This window comes from Amblyomma americanum, chromosome 8, assembly GCF_052857255.1.
Source record: "Amblyomma americanum isolate KBUSLIRL-KWMA chromosome 8, ASM5285725v1, whole genome shotgun sequence".
Classification (NCBI taxonomy): Eukaryota; Metazoa; Arthropoda; class Arachnida; order Ixodida; family Ixodidae; genus Amblyomma; species Amblyomma americanum.
The window spans coordinates 21,102,217-21,110,260 of record NC_135504.1 but is presented as its reverse complement, the minus strand read 5'-3'; the positions used below and the strand labels follow the sequence as shown (position 1 = coordinate 21,110,260).

Below are 8,044 nucleotides of genomic sequence, written 5' to 3'. Positions count from 1 at the left end.
TTTCAATGCTTATCGCAGTGCACATCAAGATTTACAGTATCAGTGGAAGACCACTTCTCTAGTTTCATTCTTTAAAAGAGGAAAATAACCTCTGCTCCTCACGTCTTACACACCGGCTGCAAAGTAATGGAGAGGACAGCGTGAGTTTTTTCATACAAAAATAACACAACAGTTCAAAGTGGCAGTCGTGGATTAGTGGATCAATAAAGAAAGAAAAAAGTCGTGGTGAAGTAGTGGTTAGTGTAGTGCGATACGGATGTGAAGGGTGGTGGTACGAGTCACGTTCATCACGATATATTTATTTTTTGCCCAGTACATTTTTTGCATTTTTTAGTTTCCTATATTGCATGGCAGCTAGTTCATGATTTCCATCTTTTCAATTCCAGCCCAGCGTTTCTCTTTCCCAACAGGTTTCCAGCTATGACACGTATGACATATAGGCACGTATCGCATATGTGGGCACGTATTACACATGTTCCATAATCACGTATGGGCTAGACACATATGACACATATATGCGAGATTTTTCGATGGGGATGGACTAAGCAAACAACGACCTTTGAAGCTGATTTCTCACCTTTGTAAAAAACGATGTATAAAACAGGCCGCCAGGCTCTTTTTCTCTCTCCCTCTTTATTTAGCTCTCCACCTGCGCTCGAATCTCTTGAGACCCCTTTTGATGAAGTCAGAGTTTGAGCACTGTCGCGAATAAGATCAAAGCGTTGTCATATGATCACGGGTGAACGCAGGCCCTACTCAGAGACGACAAAAGTAGCGCGAGGCATGTGCAGGGGATGATCACGTGTCTATGAGCAGGCATAATGGTCGGCATCGGGGTACTTCATAGATAGAGCTCTCGCTGTAACAAGACAGGAAGGGAAAGCAGTGAAGTCATGTAGTTCAAACCAGCCGCCGCTCTTTTTTTGGCGTCATTGTAGAAAAAAGGAAGAAAGAGGTGCCTTAGTGGAGGGCTCCGGAATAATTTCGACCACCTGGCGATTTTTAACGTGCACTGACATCGCACAGCACACAGGCGCCTAAGTGTTTTTCCTCCATAAAAACGATTACTTATAATAATAATTGGTTTTTGGGGAAAGGAAATGGCGCAGTATCTGTCTCATATATCGTTGGACACCTGAAACACGCCGTTAGGGAAGGGACAAGGGAGGGATTGAAAGAAGAAATGAAGAAGGAGGGGCCGTAGTGGAGGGCTGCGGAATAATTTCGACCACCTGGGGATCTTTAACGTGGACTGACATCGCACAGCACACGGGCGCCTTAGCCTTTTTCCTCCATAAAAACGCAGCCGCCGCGGTCGGGTTCGAACGATTACTTCGCCGTTTCCTTTCTAGTGGTAGTGGTTTTTCATTAAAATAATAGTAAAAAGGAAGGAAAAGATCCTTGCTAGCCCCTGCATCTGCCATCGATACTGAAGCACCTAAGCTGGGGCGGCGGAAAGAAAAGATAGCACACAGAATTGAGAAATGAAATGAAAGAGGTGAGGGGAGAGGAAGGGAGGATAGGGGGACCGTTTCCTTTTTTCAAAAAATTTATCGTAGCGGCATAGGGTGTCAGCACTTTGCGAACTACACGGCATCGAACAGAAGCGGTCTGGAAGGGTGTTGCGGCAGCCCAATGCAGCGCCATTGGAGTTCCACCCTTATGTAGCGTTCCTAACGTAAAAATTAAAGCAAGCAATCAACGCTGCGGCAACGGTATTAAACCATAATATATTGGTCCTAACAGAAAAAAATAAAGAAAACGTTGTCGCGTGGCGTTTCTTTGAAGCTGGCGTTGCTGTGGTAGGCAGCATTGTTGGACCCAGCGGCGCCTCTTTCCCGAACACGAGGTAACGCCCATGTGCTGTGAAATTTCAGTGCTCGTTAAAGGTCCACCCACCGCGGTGGCTCAGTGGTTAGAGCGCTCGGCTACTGATCCGGAGTTACCGGGTTCGAACCCAACCGCGGCGGCTGCGTTTTTATGGAGGAAACACGCTAAGGCGCCCGTGTGCTGTGCGATGTCAGTGCACGTTAAAGATCCCCAGGTGATCGAAATTATTCCTGAGCCCTCCACTACGGCACCTATTTCTTCCTTTCTTATTTCACTCCCTTTTTTATCCCGTCCCTTAGAGCGCGGTTCAGGTTTCCAACGATATACGAGACAGATACTGCGCCATTTCCTTCCCCAAAAAACCAATTGTAATATATAAAGGTCCCCTGGAGGTCAAAATAAATCCGGAACCCTCCACTACTGGATTTCCTTCCTGCTTTCTTTTCGCAGTCCCTCCTTTATCCCTTTTCTTACGGCGCGGTTCAGGTTTCCGCCGAGATTTGAGACATACTGCACCATTTCCTTTCCCGAACAGCCAATTTTCAATTTTCATGGATTGGATTGTAAAACATTTATTGCGCCGAGAACAGATTGCAGGAGACATACTAAATGGCCGCTAGCCCATGGCTAGCGGCGACTTCATTAGCTCGCTGGAATGTCCATACTTGAATCTTGGGATCCGACCTCACCAGCGCGGCGTCCCACCGCTCGGGAGAAGGGAGCTGTAATAATAATAATAACTGGTTTTTGGGGGAAAGGAAATGGTAACAACTCCGCCTGAAGCGGATCATTTGCGCAGTTTCACAGAATGTGGTCGTATGTGGCCCTTGCACCATATTTATGGCAGTTTGGGTCGTGCTGGCCGGGGGTCCTTGAGGGGAAGCACTGTCGGATTCAGAAGGGAGCGTGTTTGCAGTCGGCGTCAGGTAACTTCCTGCGCTTTTGTTAACAATTTGTGGGGAGGGGCATAAGCGCGCCTCTCCAGTCTAAAGTGATGGGTGATGTCATGAAAGGAGATCAACCCGTCCCTCGTGAAATTCGGGTCGGAGGGTGCGCTCACTGCCCGAATGCGATAGCCCACCCTCTTCGATGACATTCTTGCCACCTCTCTCGGCGAAGGAATGGGACAAGCTCTGGGCCAGTTCAAGAAAACAACGCAGCTGGCCAACATCACGCGAGCTCAAGAGGCCGCGCCCCCGACTGGAGGCCACACTGCCTCGCACCAGCCCCAACTAATCAATTCCATTCTGTGGCAATAAAGGTGTAACCACCACCCTAATGTAGCAAAACGCTCCGGTGATACCAGCGCTTCTATTTTCGAACGGGCGCCGATTTGAAAGCGGATTGTTCCACCGAGAAGCGAGACAATTACATCGCCGTTTCCTTTCTAATAATAATAATAATAATTGGTTTTAGTAGAAAGAAAATGGCGCAGTATCTGTCTCATAAATCATTGGACACCTGAACCGCGCCGTAAGGGAAGGGATAAAGGAAAACCAATTTTTCGTAGCCCAGGGCTGCGGCATCAAGTCTCAGCGCTTTGCTAACTACACGACATTCGATCAGAAGCGCTCATGAAGAGTGTGGCGGCAGCACAACGCTGCAGTAACGGAGTTCCATGATCATCTAGCGTTCCTAACATCACAAAAAGGAAGAAAACGTTGTTTGGTTTGTTTTGAGGGTTTCAACGTCCCAAAACAACTCAGACAATGAGAGACGCTGTAGTGAAGGGCTCCGGAAATTTCGACCACCTGGGGTTATTTAGCGTGCTCTGACATCGCACAGTACACAGGCATCTAGAATTTCGCCTCCATTGAAATTCGATCGCCGCGCCCGGGACCAAACCCGCGTCTGTCGGGTCAGCAGCCGAGCGCCGTAACCACTGGGCCAACGCGGCGGCTAAACGTTGTCACGTGGCGCTTCCTTGATGCTGGCGTTGCTGTGGTAGGCAGCAGTGTTCGACCCAGCGTGGCCTCTTTCCCGAACACGAGGTAACGACAAGCGTTCAAGCTAAATATTTAAACTAAACTTGACGTTCGCGCTCATCAAGCGAAACGTGGCGACGGCATTGCCATTCTACTCGGCGCTTTGCCTGAATTTGATAGCCAGCATTAAACGCAGGTTGAAGTAAAACGTGGCCGTCCCATATGGGGGGTACTGCAGTAACTTCGAACACACAGGGTTCTTTAAATAATTTCGCGCATACATCGAAACGGCGCCGTCGCTGTCAGGCTTTGTTCCCACGTCCTCTGGCTAAGGCACCTAACGCCTAATCACGCTAGCACGTGGGAATAAAATGAATTAAACGGATGCATTAACAAATACATAGAGACATAGGTAAAAGCCAGAAATGTTGACAAATCGCTACAGTTCTTTATTCGCCGCTTTCTGGTGGCTCAGTCATGTGGATCTCTGAGCTGAAACCACGGACTTGCACAAAATGGGAAATGAATGCTAACAGCGCTCGTAACTTTTTCTCGCTTTGTACGTCCGTGACCTTGGTATGCGCCTATGTATTTTCCGAACTAGACCCTCTCGGCAAAGCAGCTTCTAGGGCTACTTGGGTTTCGAAGCGGAGTCCCCCTCCACTTGTTGTCTTCGAGTTCCACAGCGCGCGTGTTCGAGACGCGCCGGGACTTTGCGTTGCCATAAGGAGCTGTAGTAACGCGGTATCGTACGACGATTTCCTTTGGTTCCATAGTTTTTTTTTCTTTATGCGTTCTTGGAGGCTGAAGCGCCGGCACGCGCATGACGTCTCCAAGCGTAGCCAATGACGGCGGAACACGTGCAGCTCGTGGCGAAGCATATGAGCGAATCACGGGGCGGAAAAGGTCACTATAAAAGAGTAACAACGCAGCCTTTTTGCCTTTCTCCAGCTTCTCGGCAGGCAGTCAAGACGTCCGTTCCGGTGATTGCCATTTGTGTTTGTGGCCCGCTATCTAAATGGGGAAAGGAAAGCGCAAAGACAAGAAGAAAAACGACTCAGCTGGTGGACCTCCAGGTGCGTAGCGATTTTCCTTTCGGTTCTGTGGCCTCCGCCGCTGTCGGTTGGGCACTCGATCCCTTTGTTCATCTGGCGTCACATGGTGGTCGCTTTAGGCCTAACCTCGTGGGCTAGGATGATTGTGTTCTAAAGCATTAAATTTTTGCGAGAAGGCTGAACGAAATTCAAGAGCTTCGTTACCCGTTTGTTTTCGCTATTATGCACCGTCATTTTTATTTGAGCGTGAGTGACCGTGACTTGAGAGAAAAAAAACGCGTTTGGTTGAGCCGAAGCGACCTCGAGAGCCTTTATATCGCGTTAAGGTTGATTCACGTGCAAGCGACTGAGCGAATATAGCGATTGAGCAGCGCGTTGCAGCGAAAAATTTAGATATTTTTTGGAACCTCTTCACTCTGGCTGCTTCCCCCGCCGCGATGGCTCGAAACGGCTTTGTGCGCCGTGGCGGCAGAAATCAATAGCGTTTCCGCTTGCATGTGAAGTAGCGTTTGGATTGCGTACGTCGCAAAAGCTTCGGGTTCGCGCGGCCCTTTGCGCGTCTCCGGTCCTCGTGGTTCTTACAGTGTCGCTTATGCAACGCCGGCAATGGGCGCGCTGCCTTCGGGCGCTGAAGAGCCTTGCATTGTTCGAACAAAACGCGCACGCTTAGTCAAAGGGCTAAGCCTTCAGCTTGCTCAAGCTCCAACCCGCGTTGTGGACATTGCACTCTTTCGATATCATTAATATTAGTCTATTTTGTTATGACAACCAACGTTTTGCATTGATGCTGCAGTCTCGGGAATATATGACCTAGCGGTAGCATTGCTGTACGACAGAATTTGTTCGCAATGAACAAAATTACTAACTTCCAGGGATGCTACCAACGTCAGTGCTAACAGATTATGTGAAATACCTGACCGAAGCGCATAACCCAATACAAAGGATCGCGTCGCTTCGCATCACGTCGTTTTTTTTTTGATAGAACAAATAAAAGGGGGTCCAGCCAAGCCGCGCATTTGTGACCGGCGGCGCGTTCCTGCCGAGAATGCCTTGCCGAACGTTCGCCTTGCGCACGCGCACTGTGCGTCTCGCCGCTCCTCGAGCACGCGCTTCTGCACGCGTCGCCCGTACGCCTGTGTGTTCCGGCCATGCTGCTGACCTGACACGGAGCAGGTGCTGTGGAACGCTCTTCCGCTTGATCAGTGCCTTGATCCGCGGCACGTTTCCGAGCGCTGCCGTCTCGTTTTAGTCCGTTCTTGGTGCACAGCAACACCTACGTAGCTCCGCACCGTACTCCCCTAAGCGCATTTACGATTTCTTTATGGTTTATTTGGGTTTAACGTCCCAAAGCGACTTAGGCTATGAGAGCCGCCGTAGTGAAGGGCTCCGGAAATTTCGACTACGTTGGGGTTCTTTAACATGCCCTGACATCGCACAGAACACGGGCCTTTTGAATTTCGCCTCCATCGAAATTCGACCGCCGCGGCCGGGATCGAGCGTCGTCTTTCGGGTATCGCGTTTGAGCGTCATTAATCTGTTTCCACTGCATTTTTTGCTTGGGCTATCCGGATTACCCACCGCGGTGGCTCAGTGATTAGGGCGCTCGGCTACTGATCCGGAGTACCCGGTTTCGAACCCGACCTCGGCGGCAGCGTTTCGATGGAGGCGAAACGCAAAGGTTCCCGTGTGCTGTACGATATCGGTGCACGTTAAAGATGCCCAGAAGGCCGAAATTATTCCAGAGCCCTCCACTACGGCACCTCTTATTTTTCCTTTCTGCACCCAGTCCTTCTATCTCTTCCCTTACGGCGTGCTTCAGGTGTGCACCGCGATATGCGAGACGGTTACTGCGTCTTTTTTTTCCTCAAAAACCAATTTTCAATTTTCAGCAAAGGTCTGTCTTTCCCCGGATTGTGGTCGCTGTTTATCGCGACTGCGTGTCTCTTGTTTCTAGGTAAGAGTGCGCACTCTATGGGGCTGCCGGGTGAAATCAAGCCGGCTTAACAGCTTGGCGTCCCGCTGTGTGGTGCGATCAGTGGCAGGGTTTTGTTGTTGTGGTTGCGACTTAGGGAAGAATGAAAAGCAACCCGCCCACCAGCTCAAGCTGATCCACAATCGCTACCACGGGCAGACAGTAGTAGAGTTAAACGAGATATGAGAGGAAAGTTTGGAAGAAAGGACTCGCAACAGCCGCCTCATCAGAATTGACGAAAATGGTTTAGCAACAGGTACCCCCCGTGGCAAGCAGCCCTCGCCAAATGTGCGGTAGCCCCTACATCGCAGCTCAATAGGGCCGGGCAGCCATCTAATCGTCCCCTTCCTGTGAAGGGAATGCTTTACTATTACCTTGCGTAGCTGCTTCGCCGTATAGGAGAGTTTTACCTTGAACCGAGGAGAAACCACGTGACAGCTATGACGTCATTCAGCCGCCACCGCCGCGTTCATTGTGATCATTGCAATTGGCGTTGACGATGTTCTGGACTCCGTTGATTTCGAGGAAAGGCAGGGATTTGGGGAAACGTTTCCCACAACCAGCATGTGTTGACATTCTCCGTGACAGCAAGCGTTATCCGCGGTACGAAAGGTGCATTCTTTACGCCTGATATATAAATGAAAAAAAATTGATGCCCCATTATAGTTGTCCGGACCCATGGAGTATCTCTTACGGGTCCAAGTTGGACTTATTTTTGGAAATGTGGCGGGGAGTTTGAAGGATGCTTCTTTCCCGCCACCGGTTGGCCCGGTATTGCACTACCTCTGGGATCGGCCTTGCCTTTAGCGCGTCTTTACTATCCTGTCTTTCTGTCCCATCTTTCAACTCTCCTACTGTCTGCACGTGGTAGCGATTGTGGCTCGGCTTGAGCCAGTGAGCAGGCCTGTGCACTTTCCTTTCTTTATTCCTGGCAGTAACAGACAGACAGACGACCCATTACGACAGACGGTAAATCGGAATTTGAGCGCAGCTCTTCGCAAGCCGCTTGCTACCGCTTGGCAGATTCCTGTTGCGTTGCTAGCGACCCTCCGGCATCGTCCCGTAGCAGCCGCCTTCCGGCTGTCCATTCCTCTCGCCATGTCAGGTGGCGCTTCGCTCTGCTGCTACCTGCCAACACGTCACCTGTCACACTGAGTAACACGTCACCTGTCAAGTAGCATATGCTACACCGACTACGACGCGGAACGCAGGAACGGGCTTCCCTTTAAAAGTAGGGAAACTAAAGAAGTCACTGCAGTTGA

The 8,044-nt window shown here is 50.1% G+C and overlaps 1 pseudogene; it reads left to right on the top strand.

Moving 5' to 3' along the window:
• The first annotated feature begins 7,467 nt into the window (after positions 1 to 7,467).
• Positions 7,468 to 7,587, top strand: LOC144102826 (U2 spliceosomal RNA; annotated as a pseudogene).
• The last annotated feature ends 457 nt before the right edge of the window (positions 7,588 to 8,044 follow it).